Genomic DNA, 17481 nt, shown 5'->3' with positions numbered 1-17481 from the left:
GCAGCCTGGGCCCCGGCAGTCCAATGGTTTATGGACGTGGGGACACGGATGACCTGTTTGCCACATACAGGAGAAATCCTTGGGCCCTTCACTGGCTCGCCATTCAGCTCCACGACGTCCACTCCTGGCCCTGGCCTTTGGCCGGTGCCCCAGTCCACGTGTGCTCAGGAGCCATGTTTCTCCACCCATCACTATCATTCTGCCACCAGGGGATATGTGAGTGTGGGAGTCACCGTTTGTCACCGGCAGCAGCGTCACAACTCACTAGACTTCCAGGTACCCGCAGACCTAGGCGGCCTTCTGCCTCAGGAAAGGTCCCAAATCCTTTATCCCAGACGCTGACACCTGCGCACTGGCGGACATTCATTTTGATCAACACAGAGGTCTGAGTGAGGGTCAGCAGGCCGGGTAGGTGAAGTCAAGGCCAGGTGGGCGGGACTAAGGCTTCTTTGCCATCACCATGGAGACAGTCTCCCCACCGGCAGAGTGGGCGCAGCTTATGATGGGCCTGGCGACAAGACTCAGCCAATGGCAGAGATCCAGCCCGCCAGGCCGATGACACAGGGCCCTCCATTGTGACCCAGGACACCTAGTGGCCACAGGATTTGAGCACACCCTGGGAAAGGCTACGCAGGCACAAGGGAGCCCCTGGTGCGGACTGCTTCAGGGCATTGGCACAGCAGGCCAGGGTCCAATTTTCCCACTTTCCTCAGGATATCAGTATGCAAGACATCCCCACTCAGCATCTCTTGCCTCTCTCTCTGTATGTGTTCCTTCTCTGAAATCTCTTCCTTCTTCCCCCTCCCAGTCACTTCACAGCTTGGAGTGTCTGACAGAGTGCCTAGAGACGAAAGAGCAAAGGGGGAAGGCCTCTGGCTGTACTGGTTGCCCAAGGGCAGAGAAGATCTGGCAGTCTATCTGGAAGGACTAGGGAGTAGTGATTGATTGGGGAGCTACATCACGGGTGAACCCTGGCTGGGTGAATCTTGTTGACATGTGGCAGCCTCTCCGGAGACTACTAATTCCGCTGATAAGATTGGATTCAAATACCCGGCTGAGTGCCATGGGCAGAAAACACTGACACATACCTGCCAGAGGCCTATCCTGGGTCTGAAGAGTCCACCCTGGTCTCCAGCGACTCATCATCTCAGCACACACTTTGCCAGCACACATGGAATCCGCCTCTCTCCACGAATCCTTCTCCTGCTAGGAAACACCGGATGGCACTCAGCCAAAGGAGAACACAGGCAAAGTCAAAAAAGCCCGCATTTTCAAGATTTTGCTTCTGCTGGGCCACAGCCGCCGGTGGCACACTGCATGTGCGTCACTTCTCCAAAGACAAGGCCGAAATCCGGACATCCAGGGCCCCAGCAGTCCAGAGTCTTCGGATGGCGGCATACTCTGCGCATGGTGCCACCTATTTGCCAAGTACAGGAGGGAGGTCTGTGCCCTAGACTGGCTCCGCTAGGGCTCCACGACCTCAGCTATTTTCCGAGACCTTTGACCCGTGCCCTCTTGAGTGTGTGATCTCTAGTTACACTCCTCCTCTGACCACTCTCAATCCGCCACCTGCGGATACCTGAGCGTGGAAATCAACACCTATCACTAGCTGCAGTGTCACAGGTCACTAGGTGTCTAGGCTCAGGCTGACCTTGGTTGTCTTCTGCCCAGGCAAGGAGCCTAACCCTTCAAAGGAAATGAGGACACGTAGTCACTGCTCGACATCCTTTAACCAACACTGAGTCCCTGGTCAGCATCCTGGTGTCCTGGCAAGAAGAGCCAGGCATCTCCAGGAGCATCTGGAGGAGGAGACAAGGGCTGAAGAGACTGCCACACCTACTGGTGCTGCTACACATGTGGGAGACCTGGCTGCAGAGGGTGCAGACATGGCCTGAAGGTCAAAGGAGAAGCATCTGAAGACGTGCTAGGCCTCTTAGACTGAGAGAAGCAGGATGTCTGGACTGAAAATATGCACCCTTCAGGGAAGAACTTCATTCAGGCTTCTTAAACCCACTTCACCTGGAAGATCCATCCTTTTAGCCTTGTGCCCCTTCCACGCCCCCTGTATTACGTGGAGAGATCCAGCCCTAGAGCACCAGGGTGGAAGAAGGCCCAGGATAGCTGTCCGAAGACATGAGGTCCACTCAAAAGCTCCCCCTGCCAAGGAGAGAAGAGTACAAGACTCATCTGCAGATGAGGTCTCAGGGCCCTGAGAATGACCATAATGTTGGTAAGGAAAGAGAAAAGGGATTTCAGTGGGACGGGGAAGTCTGAGAAAGAGCCTCTGGACAGATAGCTCTAAGGGAGGTGTGATTGTGAAGGTGGGCTGGTCACTGAGTTCTTTGTAGTACAAGGTACCAGACAGAAGCCAGACTCTGGGGGGAACCTGCCTGCTGGTGAGCAGTGGGCATAAAACCCTAAACCAATGAGAATCGAATCCCTTCCCAGCAGCTTCTGCACAGATCAGTGATGTTTGCTTGGTCTTTGGCTTTTCTGTGGTCTAACCTGATCTGTCCTGAGATCAGAGAATTGGAATAGAAAAGCCTGACTGAGATGAAACGAGCAAAGAGAAGACAAGGCCTCCTAAATCTGGTGAAGACAGAACACAGATAACCAAAGGTGAGGATGGGAAGAAACAGATTGAGTTCCAAATCCCATCCACAGTATCCCAGGGCCTGGGAATCCCTGGAAGTGCCAGAGGTGTGTACTCCCTGGGAGATGCGACCCCAAGTGTCAGAGGAAGCCCTAAGGAGCAAGGAAGGGAGGGCAGGGCCTCTAGGATGGGCACTTCCATACAGGCTGCCCATGTGAATTTCTCAGAGTGACTGTGACAGATCCTGAGAGGGACAGTTTGAGGCAAAGGAAAGTAAGTTTTCTGAAGAGGGGTGAATTCCGCAGTCTCCTGATAATGAAACAGAAATCCCGTCCTGCTCAGAGGTACTGAGTAGGAGGGATTGTGAATTCCCATCCTACACAGAGGTTGGCTGGGAAGTTCGACTGTCTAAAGACAATGTGGCCAAAGTCTTCTTTATCTTTCAAAGATATATCTTTAACTTCCTGCAAATTCAATCCTGAAAAAAAGCCTAGAATATACAAGTGTGGGTTTTTCAGGAGAGCAACAAGGGGAGAAGGTGATAGTGGCATATCAGAGAAGGAGAACAATAGTCTAATGGTCCCCGTGTTACTTAATGAATCACACATGGTGTCCAGCATTCTTCCTTACCTGTAGACATGTAAATGCAGTAGATGTTTGAGCAATAACTGAATTAATCCTCACAGAATTCTTTTTGGCCATTTCCAGGCATAGAGACCAGAAGAAGTCATTAGTTACAAGAGCAAGCAATAATTCGCTGGTCTGAATTTTGTTCAGTTTCTGTGTTTGCCCTTCACAGATGGATAAAAGTCTCTGAATCTGGCATTGAAGACAGTGTTTTCTCTATTGTTATGAATTGAATAGTGTCCCCCAAAATGTGTGTCAACCTGGCCAGACCCTGATTCCCAGTATTGTGTGGTTGTCCTGCATTTTGTGATCTGATGTGATTACTTATGTGTTGTAAATTCTAACCTCTGTGATGTTAATGAGGCAGGATTAGAGGCAGTTAGGTTAATGAGGGAGGACACAATCTACAGGATTAGGGTGAGTCTTGAGTCAGTCTCTTTTGACATACAAAGAGAAAAGTGAGCAGAAATGAGAGGGACCTCATACCACCAAGGAAGAAGTGCCTGGAGTGGAGCAGGTCTTTTTGACCCAGTGTCCACAGGCTGAGAACTTCCTAGGCCAGGGGAAGATAGATGACAAGGACTTTCCCCCAGAGCCACAAAGAGAGAAAGCTTTCTCCTAGAGCTGGTGCCCTGACTTCAAACTTCTTGCTTCTTAAACTGTGAGAGAATAAGCTTCTGTTTGTTAAAGCCATCCACTTGTGGTATCTCTGCTATAGCCACACTAGATAACTAAAAAACACATATATAAAATAGTCAAAACAGAAAAAAAGTTTCAAATACACACACATACTTATTAACTTTAAAAGGTTTTACATTCTTATAACATATTTAACAATAGAGATTTGTATATAGAAGTTATAATAAGAGCCATCCCCACATAAGTATATTGTACCTGCTCCCCAAAGTGTCCAGTGTCCAAAGATACATATGTACCCTTTTACACACTGCTTTTTGCCGGGACACACGTAAGTACATTCGTTTGTTTTTATGGAAATTAGGTCACACTCTACCCATGTTTTTCTCTGAATCACTCTTCACTTGACAATTTTTCATGGTTCCTCTAAATCAGCAGACATGGAAGAAGCACTCTTTTTGGTTCTTCTCATTTTTAACTCCCACCACTCTTCTGTCAGTTTGTTGTAGTGTGGTGGCTTGCATGTTGCTGTGATGTTAGAAGCTATGCCACCGGTATTTCAAATACCACCAGGTTCACACATGGTAGACAGCTTTGAGTGGAGCTCTGGATTTAGACAGACTAGGAAAAAGGACCTAGTGATCTATTTCTAAAAAAAAAAAACTGGCCAGTGAAATCTTCCAAATAGTACTGGAACACTGTCTGATTGAATGACAGAGGATAACCCCTTAGGTTGGAAGGCACTCAAAATACGAGTGGGGAAGAGCTACCTCCTCAAAGTAGATCCCACTTTAATGACATTTCCTGATGGGGCATAACTCATAATGAGAAGAAACTGATGCAAATATCCTTTAATAATCAGAATGTGGAATGAAGGAAGTATGAATCTAGGGAAATTGGAAGTCATCAAAAATGAAATGGAATGCATAAAGGTCAGTAATCCAAGGCATTAGTGAGCTGAAATAGCTTGGTTTTGGACATTTTAAACTAGACAATGATATGTTCTACTATGCCAGGATTGAGATACTGAAGAGAATGGCATCATATTCATCGATAAAAAGAACATTTCAAGATCTTTTCTGAAGTACAACATTACGAGCAATAGGATAATATCCACAGGCCTACCAGGAAGACCAGTTAATAAGACTATTATTCAAATTTACACACAAATCATGAATGTGAAAGATGAACAAGTTGAAGGTTTTTACCAAGTTATGCAGTTTGAAACTGATCAAACGTGATGCATTGATCAATCATTTAGAATGCGAAGTTGAAAACAAAGCAGACAAATCAGCAGTTGGAAAATAAGGTATTGATGATAGAAATGAAAATGAAGCTTACATGATAGAATTTGGCAAGACCAATGACTTATTCATTGCACATACCTTTCATCAGGAACATAAACGGTGACTATACTCATGAACCATTCCGGGCAGAATAGACAGGAATCAAATTTGTGGAAGGTGATGATGGAGAAGGTCAATATCATGAGTCAGAATCAGGCCAGGGGCTGACTGCAGAACAGATGATCAGTTGCTCATATTCACGTTCAAGTTGAAGCTGAAGAAAATTAAAACAGGTCCATGAGTCAAAGTATGCCCTTGAGTATATCAAACCTGAATTTAGAGAGCATCTCAAGAATAGATTTGATGCACTGCACACTAATGATCGAAGACCAGAGTAGTTGTGGGATGATAGCAAGGACATCATATATGAAAAAAACAAAAAGTCATTAGAAAGACAGGAAAGAAAGCAAACACCAAAGAGGATGTCACAAGAGACTCTGAATCTTGCTCTTGAATGTACAGTAGCTAAAGAGAATGGAAGGAAAAATAAAGTAAAAGAGCTCAATAGAATACCTGAAAGGGAAGCTGGAGAAGACAAAGTATGATAATATAATGTGAACAGATCTGGAGTTAGAAAACCAAAAGGGAAGAAAGCACCTGGCATTTCTCAAGCTGAAAGAACTGAAGGAAATATTCAAGCCTCTAGGTGCAATACTGAAGGATTCTATGGGCAAAATATCGAACAACACAGGAAACATCAAAAGAAGATGGAAGGAATACACAGACTCAATACACCAAAAAGAATTGGTCAACGTTCAACCATATCAGAAGGTAGCATAGGATCAAGAGCTGATGGTACTGAAGGAAGAACTCCAAGCTGCACTGAAGAAAAAAGGCACTGGCAAAAAACACGGCTCCAGGAATTGATGGCGTACCAAATGAGATGTTTCAACACACAGACGCAGTGCTGAAGGCGCTCACTTGTCTATTCCAATATATTTGGAAGACAGCTACCTGACCAAATGACTGAAAGAGATCTATATGTGTGCCCATTCAAAGAGAGGTGGTCCAACGCAATGCGGAAATTATCAAGCAATGTCATTAACATCAGACGCAAAAAAAATTTTGCTGAATATAATTTAAAAACAGTTGCAGCAGTGCACAGACAGGGAACTACCAAAAATTCAAGCTGGATTCAGAGGAAGACATGGAACATGGGATATCATTTCTGATGTCTGATGGATCTTGGCTGAAAGTAGAGAATATCAGTAAGATGTTTACCTATTTTTGTTTACTATACAAGCACACTCAACTGTGTGGCTCATGACAAATTATGGATAGCTTAGCAAAGAATGGGAATTCCAGAACACTTAACTGTATTCATGCGGAATATGTACATAGACCAAGAGGCAGTCATTTGAGTAGGGCAAGGGGATACTGTGTGGTTTAAAATCAGAAAGTTATGTGTCATGGTGGTATCCTTTCACCATACTTACTCAATCTGTATGCTGAGCAAATAATCTGAGAAGCTGGTCTGTAAGAAGAACATGGCATTAGTTTTGGAGAAAGATTCACTAACAACCTATGATATGCAGCTGATACGACCTTGCTTGCTGAAAGTAAAGAGGACTTGAAGCAGTTACTGATGAAGAGCAACCACTACTCCCTTCCGTATGGATTACACCTCAACATAAAGAAAACAAAAATTCTCACAACTGGACCAGTAAGCAACACCATGACAAACAGTGAAAATACTGAAGTCATCAAGCATTTCATTTAACTTGAATCCATAATCAATGCCCACAGAAGCAGCAGTCAAGAATTCAAACAATGTATTTCATTGGGCAAATCTATTGCAAAAGACCTCCTTAAAGTGTTGAGAAAGAAAGATGTCACTTTGAGGACTAAGGTGTGCCTGAGCAAAGCCATGATATTTTCTATCACCTCACATGCTTGAGCAAGTTAGACAATGAATACGGAAAACCAAAGAACTGATTCATTTAAAATATGGTGTTGGCAAAGAATACTGAATATACCATGGACTGCCAGAAGAATAAACAAATCCATCTTGGAAGAAGTACACCAAGAATGCACCTTAGAAGCAAGGATGGCGAGACTTCGTCTCACGTGCCTTGGACATATTTTCAGGAGGGACCTGTCCCAGGAGAGGCTCATCATGCTTGGAGAAGCTGAGGGTCAGAAAAAAAGAGGAAGGTGCTCAACAACATGAACTGACACAATGGCTGCAAGAATGGGCTCAAACATAGCAATGATTGTGAGGATGGTTCAGGATCAGGCAGTGTTTCATTCTGTTTTACACAGGATCGATGGCATCTAACAGCCACAACTAACATATGTATGCGTATATATATGTATGTGTGCGTGTGTGTGTGTGTGTGTATGTATATATATATATACCCATTGCCGTCGAGTCAGTTCCAACTCATAGTGACCCTACAGGACAGAGTAGAACTGCCCCACAGAGTTCCCAAGGAGCGCCTGGTGGATTCGAACTGTTAACCTTTTGGTTAGCAGCTATAGCTATTAACCATTATGCGACTAGGGTTTCCATACACACACACACACATATATATACACACACACTCATATATATGTGTGTGTGTGTGTATATATATATATATGTTCTCTTCACTAGTTTTGCACCTCTAGAGATCCCAGGCTAAGACATTTGGTACCTACACTGGTTCTAGAGGAACCAAATCTTAAGGATGAGTTTTCTGAATTGATTCTCAAGTCTGGCTAATCTTAAAGGCACTGATGACTGTCTCCAGGAGTAAACAGGCTATTGCTAATCCATGGTGGAGGTGACAATAGAAATACGCAAAATACTACTACCACTGGATCAAATATTTGTGAGAGACAAGGCTCTGCCTGATTATATATTTGATACTTTCCTATAATTTTGTCAGCATAAGAATAATAAGGAAGCTGCTTGGTTGGTCCTGCTTTTGCTAGCCACACTGGTGAATGAAAGAAATGGACTCAAAGCTCAAGCACCACATACAAGATCTGAAAGCTGCCACCTGTGCCCAGAAAGAAAACCATATTTCTTATAGTAACAAGGCTAATGCTGCCAAAAATAAACTCAGATTCGTATCATAAGAGTGACTGAATTAAAGCGCCGGTTGAATATCCAACCTCAAATGGTGTCTGAAGTTAGAGTGAGGGCATTGATTGGGAAGAAATGGGATCCTGAAACTCGGGATGAGGACATATGGGCAGACAGTCAGAAAGCGGGGGACAATGAACCTCCAATTTCTGTTGAATCGCTCTTCCTAACAGAACCAGATCTTTTACTACCATCTGAAGAGATTCTCTAACTTTGCCTGCTAAGGCACCCTTCCCAGTAAAACAATTATCCCTTCCACCTCCATCTGATGAGATTACCCCAGCTGTGCCTGAAGTGTCTTGTTTGAGTTGTCTCCTGGGGTGGTGTCTGGGGCATTGCCTGGGGCATCACCCTAGGCAGATGCCTTATAAGACACGGCTGAACATCCCACTGCCACCACCCATTTTTGCTTCTAGACCTATACCTAGGCTTCAGTCCCAACAAGCCCCCAAAGGTGAACTATAAAGTGTGACCCAGGAGAAGGTATGCTAAACTCCTAAAGAACTGCTTGATTTTTCTAATATATACATACAGAAACCTGGTGAATATGTGTGGGAATGGCTATTCCAGGTGTGGGATAATGGTGCAAGCAACATAAAGGTGGATTAGTCTGAGTTTATTGATATAGACCCAGGAAGCATAGATTCTTCATTCAGTGTTTCAGCTTGAGAGGTTAGAAAAGGATCTCATAGTTTATTTGGTTGGTTTACTGAAGCATGGATTAAGTGGTGGCCTACAATAAATCAAGTGGAAATGGCAGATCTGCCATTGTATAATGTAGGAGAAGGTAACCAAAGGCTGAGGGAAATTGGAATGTTAGAATGGATTTATTAGGCTGGACCCACAGACCCACACACGGAGTGCCCAGGGGGCTCTCTTTTTACCATAGCGGTGAGGTACAAATTTGGGAAGCAAGCCCCAGCATTACTGAAGACTTCTGTGGTTGCTATTTTATGTAAGTAAGAGTCCACAGTGAGAACTGACCTAACTGAATTAAGACACCTAACTACAATGCAGTTGACTGGAGCCCATGGTGGTAGCAGCCAAGTGGTGGCACTCAATCAACAAAGACAAGGTGGGTGTGGTTACCATAACAGACAGTAGAGTCAAAGCAGTAATCAGAATAGTCTGCTCGCATGGATTTATGGCATTGGCTACTTAGTCATAGTGTCCCTGGGAGTGAAAGAACTGGGAAATGTACATCTCCTGGTACCTAGTGTCTTAGACATCTAGTGCTCCTGTAACAGAAATACCACAAACGGATGACTTTAACAAAGAAAATTATTCCCTCACAGTCCAGGAGGCTCTGTAAGTCCAAATTCAGGGTGCCAATTCCAGGGGAAGGCTTTTTTTCTCCGTCACTCCTAGGGGAAGGTCTTTGTCACCAATCTTCCCCTGGACAAGAAGGTTCTCAGCACAGGGATCCTAGGTCCAAAGGATGCACTGCTCCTGACACTTCTTTCTTGGTGGTACTGAGGTCCCCCTGTCTCTCTGCTCTTTTCTCTTTTATATCTCAAAAGAGATGGACTTAAAACACAACTTAATCTTGTAGATTGAGCCCTGCCTCCTTAACATAACTGCTTCAAATCCTCGATCATTAACATCATAGAGGTAGGATTTACAATACATTGGAAAATCACACCAGCTGACAAAATGGTGGATAATCGCACCATACTGGGAAGCATAGCCTAGTCAAGCTGATATATACATTTTGGGAAGACAGAATTTAATCCGTAACACCTAGTATGCAGCTATCGACCTGTTAATGCCTTTTTCTCCATACCTGTTTCGAAGTATCACCAGAAACAGTGTGCCTTCTCTCTGACCTAAGTATATAAGGACCAAATAATATAGAGGAATCTCTGTTACATTTTCTCCATCTTACCGTTATTTGGCCTCATAGGCAGACCCAGTCACTTAATTGCACAGCAGAATGAAGAGATTAAAGCCCCTACATTCTTGCCAGTGGACCAGGAAGGTAGGTGCTCAGACATCAGAGAGCCTCAGAGAGACAGAGAAGAGGCGGCTCAAGAGAGGGATACCATAAAGTTGTTTTTCATACCCCCCCCCCACCTCCCATAGTTGCATATGCTTTGCTCTGACCCTAAGAAGTAGATCAATCCTTTGAGAACTGCATTATGGGTTAGAACACCAACAAGGTCCCAGACTGGGTGACACTCCCATAGATTACATCCAAATATCACTGCAAAGTCTTCAAAATCTGAACCGACATCTGAGCCACAGCATACAGAAGGTGGGAAAGAACCTGCAACCTGAACATAACTGGGTCAAGTGATTCCTAAAACAAACAACATCAACATTTTCTGTAAGTCTTGGAATCATAGACAAAAACTTTAAAAAGCTACTTTAACCACGCTCAAAGAAGTAACAGGCACACCTTAGAAAAATAGAAAAATACATAGAAACCATTCACAAATGAAAATTTTAGACAGGAAAAATAGAAAAATAGAGATAAATAATTCACTTGATCAGCTCTACAGCGGAATGCTGTTGACAGACAAAAGGATCAATGAGATGAAAACAGTTCAACTGAAAATATCCAATCTGAAAAAAAAATGAACAGAGCCTCAAAATAATCCAAAAATATCTAACATTTATTTACTGGAATTCCATAAGGTATAGAGGAAATATGTGGTGTAGAAAAAAGTATCTGAAGAAATACTGGCTCAACACTTTCCCAATTTGTTGAAAGACATAAACTTACAGATTCAAGAAGCTATGCAAACTCCAACAAGTTAAACTCACATAATTTTACCCCCAAATGCCTCACTGTCAATTGTGGAATAACAAGGACCAAGAAAGTATCTTCAAAGAAGCTAGAGAGAAAACAACTCATTTCACACAGGAAAAACAATTGGAATGACTCTGTATTCATCATCAGAAGCCATGGAGGCCAAAAGGCTGTGAAAACAACATTTTTTCAACACTAAAAGAAAAGAAACATTAACCCAGTGTTCTATAGGCTGTTATTTCCTTCATGAGTAAAGGAAAAATATTGACATTCTCAGGTGAAGGACGCTTAAGAGAATTCATCGCCACCAGACTTGTTCTAAATGAAACACTAAAGGAAGTTCTTCAGGTGGTAGACTGGAATTTCAGGAATTATGGAAAGCAACAAAGTTGAAAGTACCTTCTGAAGTTCACCCTTCAGCCAAAGATTAGACAGGTCTATAAAACAAACAATAACACACGTGAAGAAAGTGTTTCTTAGTTCAATCGTGTGTATGAGACCAAAAGTGCAAAACCTGCCCAAAAGCACAGAAAAGAGGGCAGGATGGAACAGGAATCATGGCAGATGGAAACGGGGAACTGGAGCATAGAAGAGAATACTGACACATCATGAATATTGCCACCAATGTCACAAAACAATTGTGTATAAATGGCTGAGCAAGAAAGTAATTTGCTCTGTAAAGTTTCAAATAAAACAATAGAAAATTTTTAAAAAGTGGTAGGTATCTGGGTAAACATATTATGCCAACCCTGCTGTCACTGCACAACATGGCACAGGACTCCCCTCTTTGGATAGACTTTCTAGCCTATTGGAAACACTTTGGAATATACTCTTGGTGGCAAATTAGTATTAGAGAATGGGATTAATTTGGAAAATATGAGATGTCTGTACTCATGTCTGGTGAATAAACTGGATAATAACATTTTCAGAGCGAAATGAGATGTTCTAACAGAAAAATAGGCCTGAATTCCCACCTGGGCCATGAGCCTAATCTGAAGGCCTTTCCCAGAGAGGCATTTCAGGCACTTCTAGAACAGCAGGAGCACTGGGGTATGCATGTATCAACCTCCCCCAGGGCCTTCTCTGAGGGGTAAGTACCTGCTTTAGTACTAAGCTTAGTGGTTCATAAATAGTCATTCTGCATAAGGTCTTCAGGTTCAAGTCTGTAATGCAGCTGGGATTCTGTGTGTGCTGCATCTCTGCATCAAAAGAACATACTTCTAGAAGCAGAATGCCAGGAGAGAGGCTGTTGGGCAGTTGGGGGTGGAGGGTGCTGCGCAGACAGGGGTGCCCAAGGGAGGCACAATATAGTCATTCTGCAGGAGGTCTAGTCATTCTGCATAAGAATTAGAATGCTTCTGTCAATGCATAATAGTTTACATGCAGGACAGAAACAAAGTGACTGAAGGACAAAGTCAAATAGTAAACCAAGCCACTCCCTGTCAGTCCTTACCTGAGAGGGTCTTCATGAGGACTTCCGGGGATGGAGAAGGACACAGTAAACGCTGATTTATTTTACCTCTTCCTTCCTCAAGAAACAGGAACTGGTGTTAAGATGTCAGGTGTCAAACCCCAAACTCCTCTTCTGGTCTGTATTTAAGCTGTATAATAAAACTGGGAATCAGGCAATCAGCCGTGAGCAGACAGACCCAGGAGTATTCCCAGTGCCCCACATCTTTGAGCTCCAGTGAGATCCTGTTCTTAGTTACTACATTAGCAGAGGAGCTGAAAGACTGAAATTCCGTGTTTTAAGGCAACTTGGGCTTCAAACAGTCACTTATTGCTAAAGTCGTATTTCTCTGTGTTAATTTATGATCCTTAAATCCGGAGTTTGGAGCTCATTTTGATAACTCCTCATTAGTCTGCATAGACTAGAGTCTGCTCACAGTCAGTGATGACAATGGAGGAAACAAAGTCCCTAGCCCAGAGGAGGGACTGCTCCCCATATTTGGGGCAATGCCCCTGGGAAGCATCGGCGAGGTGCACTTTGGCCTCTGTGGCTTTGCCTTCTGCTCCTGGAAGAATTGCACCCTAGGGGCCTCCATATGCAGACCCAGAGTCCCTGAGTGACCACAACTCCCGCCATTCTGGGTCATCGTCTGGACACACATTGTGATATGCTTCCTGCCCTCCTTTCCAGCATAAGCGCTGCGATCACAAGTGGCAGAACCAGTTCTCAGGTCCAGACCCTAGACCTTGCCCTCCTTGGCCTTAGGCTTCCCGTAGTCCTGGTGGAACCTGCAAGCACCCGGCTGGGCGGGCTTGGGCCTGTCTCAAAAGGCTCATGGCGCACGCGGGTTCCGCCTCCTTGGAGTCTGCGGGCTTGCGGTGGGCAGCCCGGCATCTCCTGCCTCCCTCGGGCGCCCTCTCTGAGCAGCAGCTCCCCTCCCCCTACCCCGCCAACCACCCAACAGTCGCACTGCCTGCTTTCTGCTTCTAGAAGCACGTTCTTTTGATGCACACATGCAGCACAAACAGAAGCCCAGCTGGATTACAGACTTGAACCTGAAACGCACAACTTTAAAACTACTAGATTGGGGGAGGGGGTGTATTGGCAGTGAAAAAAGGAAAAAAAAAATAAGAAAAAGAACAATTACAAAAAAAGTATTAGAAGACTGTATCCTCACATTATGGACTCAAGAAGGCTGCGGATACACAACTGCGTAGATAGCATACTGTTGTCTCTTTCTTTGCAAATAAGTCTTAAATGAGGGAATTTGGTACCGGGAAGAGTTGCAGAGCCTGACTTTGGGGAAATCTGGGATTGATGAATTGGCTTGCATGAGGCTACAAGCCCTGATAATCAATATTTAAAGATGAGATTCGAGCAATCTAGAACATGCATCAGAATTTTTTCTAAGTAAATTAGCACCAGAAGATGCCTTTAACCACTAAATAAAGTGGGTCAGTAGTTCAAGATCTCCCTACAAAGAAAACGGCAGACCTAGATCGTTTCCAGTCAGGTTCCAGCAAACATGCAAGAAACAGTCATTTTAATCTTGTACATAGTCAACAGAGATTAGAAAACCATGAGATACTCCCCTAACTTGATCCTTAAGGCTAGTTTAAAATTGATAACAAATTAGAGAAGGATGGTAGAAGAAGAGTTAGAGGACAAGCACACTCAGTAACTGAGATGCAAAACCCTACGTAAGATGCCAGCAAAGGAAATCCAGCAAAGTATAAACCACGTAACATGCCATGATCAAGGCGGTTTATTGTAGGCATACAAATTTGAGTGAACATTAAAGATTTAGTAATTTCATTCACCACATGCATAGGTGAAAGAAGAGAAGACATATGCTCACCTCAAGAGATGGGGGCAAAGCAGGTTGATAAAATGCAATCACACGGAGAGATAAGGACTAGGAGCAAACATGGAACAGAAAAGGAGTTCCCGAACGTGGAAAACTACAACTAGCATGATAGTTCATGGTGACGTGTGGGACATTCTCTTTAAAATTAATAAACAATAAAATAAGGGTGCTTCTATCATTACTTTTATTAAACATTTAACACTGGAAGTGTAAGCTAGTACAAAAAGAGAAAAAGTATAAATGCTATTCATAGATTATAAGACTGTCTCCATTGAAAACTGTAGAAAATACTGGAATTAATAATAATCATAAATATAAAATAAATTGAAATTTCAATGCATCACCATCGAGCTGACTCTGTCATAACTCTTAGGTGAAAGCAAAGGACACTGATAGGAAAAGAGCAGGTTCAGGTGGGCTAGACCAAGGAGGGAAGAAAATTATTCTGCACTGGGCTGAACTTATAAGCACGGTTATGTGTGTTAGTTACCTAGTCCCTCCATAACAAAAAATATCACAACTGGATGGCTTTAAAGAACAGAAATTTATTTTCTCACAGTTTAGCAGGTAGTCGTTCGAATTCAGGGCATGTCTGTAGTGGGAGGTCCTTCCTTGTCTACCTCAGCTTCTAGTAGATGCCAGCAATCATTTGTGTTCCTGGCCTTCTAGAAGCATCTGTCTTCTTTGTCTGTCTTCCTTTTCACCTGTTTGTGTCTGGGTGTGTTCTGCTCCTTTTATAACTAAGAAGAGTTAGGCTTAGGACCCACCCTACATTGGTATGACCTCATTCACATAATAAAAGCAGGCCCCCTCTTTCCTAACAAGGTCAGATTTACAGGTACAGGGGTTAGGATTTCCACATACATTTTGGAGGGACACAATTCAATCCCTAACAGTCGACTTACCAGATATTCTGGATTGAGAGTACTCGCATGAACAGCTGAGAGTGGTTCCAATTCTTTGCTACATTCGTTGGCTGAAACTTGTCTCAATGGTCATCCATAGGAATGCTGGAGCAATTTATTGTGTAGGACCTAGCCAACCATTCCTAATCACGTCCATTGTGTGGAAAAACACACACTCCCATCACTGAAGCCTTGAGAAATTCATCGATAAGAATGGAATGGTGGTTGGAACCAAGAATTGTTTCATAGCCTAGATAACATGGTGTGGGTGTTAGATATTCACATGGAGATGTCCGGTAATAAAACTGCACCCCACATGGGGATGTCAAGAATAATACCAACAGCTAATGTTCATTGAATACCTACACTGGTGCCAGGCACTCCTGTGCTTTTTCTTTCATGTTTGCTTTTCATGATGGCCATATGAGGAATGTATCATTATAATGCATAAAGAGGTCAATACAGAGAGTTATGCTGACATTTCAATATATGAGTCTGGACCCAGGAGGAGTTTGAATGGATGGAGGTATAAACCTCACGTCCTTAGCTACAAATAGACAGCAGTGAACTCACTGAGGCATCCTAGAGGGAGGGTGTCAATAGAGAGAGGAGCAGGCACCAAGCCCAAGGGTACTCGGGTATCTAGAAGCCTGCCAGGTGAACAGCAGCCAACAAGCCTCTCTGAAGTCCAGTGTGGTTCCTGGAGGGTTGTCTGTCCTTGCTCTCAGCTGCATTTCCCCAGTGCTCCTCCCACCTGCACTGGGTTGTCCCCTTCATGAGGACAGGGACAGTGTGTACCTTTCACCACTGTATCTGCATAACATAGACTATTTCTGGCCCATGGAATATACTGACTGAAAGAAAAATAAACAAACGATAAGGACGTAAAATCCTTCGTAGTTGATACCTTGGAATACATTAAGGGGCTTCATGAGTAAGAGGGAGAAAAACTGATCAGGGCTGCTTCTGAGACCATCTCTTAGGTGTAAAGAGTGTTAAACAATAATTAAACAAAGAGATTTAATGGCAGAGATGTATGTTAAAAAGATGTAAGTATAGGTTGAAGATTACTAGAAACATGCACATTTATTATTGCAACTATAGTTAAATCGTTAAAAAACATATACTACATGCACACAGAATATGATAAAGTAATTTAATGCCCTCATTAAAAAAAACAAAAAAAACTTATCATGAGAAAAGACTAATGATCAATGAAAATATCAGGATATAATATCTGTGTTAATATACATAAATGTGTGTGCTAATACACACATAAAACCAGTTGCCACTGAGTCAGTTCTGATTCATGATGACACCAGTGTGCCAGAGTAGAACTGTACTCCATAGGGGTTTCAGTGGCTGAGTTTTCAGAAGTAGGCTGCCAGACCTCTCTTTCATAGCAATTCTGGGTGGACCTGAACTCCAACTTTCTGTCAGCAGCTCAAGATATTAACCATTTGCATCAACCAGAGACTCTAATACACATACATGCCAAGGTAAGTAAGATGATAGACATATCGGAACGTTAATAATTTATTCTATGCATTACGTACGTTTTCTTGTTATTTATTGCATACTTTCCCATTGCTTCCAAGTTTTTGAGGAATAGAATGTACTTCTGGAAAAATTCATGAGAGATTTTTAAGTAATGAAATAATCAACAGAAACAGAATGAGTAAATCTGTGGCAAGGCAGCCCAGGAACCCAAGATTACAGTAACACTGGTATGAAAAGCAGAATTGTGGAGTCCTGAAGCTCAGTGGTCCCATGCATCCATCAGGAAAGAGGAAAGAGCAAATAAACAAGGAGAAAATACAGTGAGCCAGAGGAGTGGGAGCCCTCTGTTGTGGGCCCAGTTTTCTCATGAAACTTTAGATGGACACAATGGGTGGGATTATCCACTTCCATCATACAAACATTTTTATTACCTTTGATTTTAACGGAACTATGTTATAAAAACAAATGATACAATAAAGTATAAGGAAAGAATAAATCTCATCAGTGGACTACTATCATTTTCCCCAGCTACTGAGGAGGGCAGGAGACACACAAGGGAACGAAGATGGAGCAGTGTGAAGAATCATGCTATGTGGGGAGGAGAGTGTTTCTGAGACAGGCCTTAGCTGCTACCACCTAGGGAAGTAGGCAGCCGTGCAGGACCAACTGGAAGAAATGGCACATTATTTCTGAGACCTACTCCAGCTCATAACAAATTATGGATAACATGGGGAA

This window comes from Loxodonta africana, unplaced genomic scaffold, assembly GCF_030014295.1.
Source record: "Loxodonta africana isolate mLoxAfr1 unplaced genomic scaffold, mLoxAfr1.hap2 scaffold_41, whole genome shotgun sequence".
NCBI lineage: Eukaryota > Metazoa > Chordata > Mammalia > Proboscidea > Elephantidae > Loxodonta > Loxodonta africana.
This window is presented reverse-complemented; position numbering follows the sequence as displayed.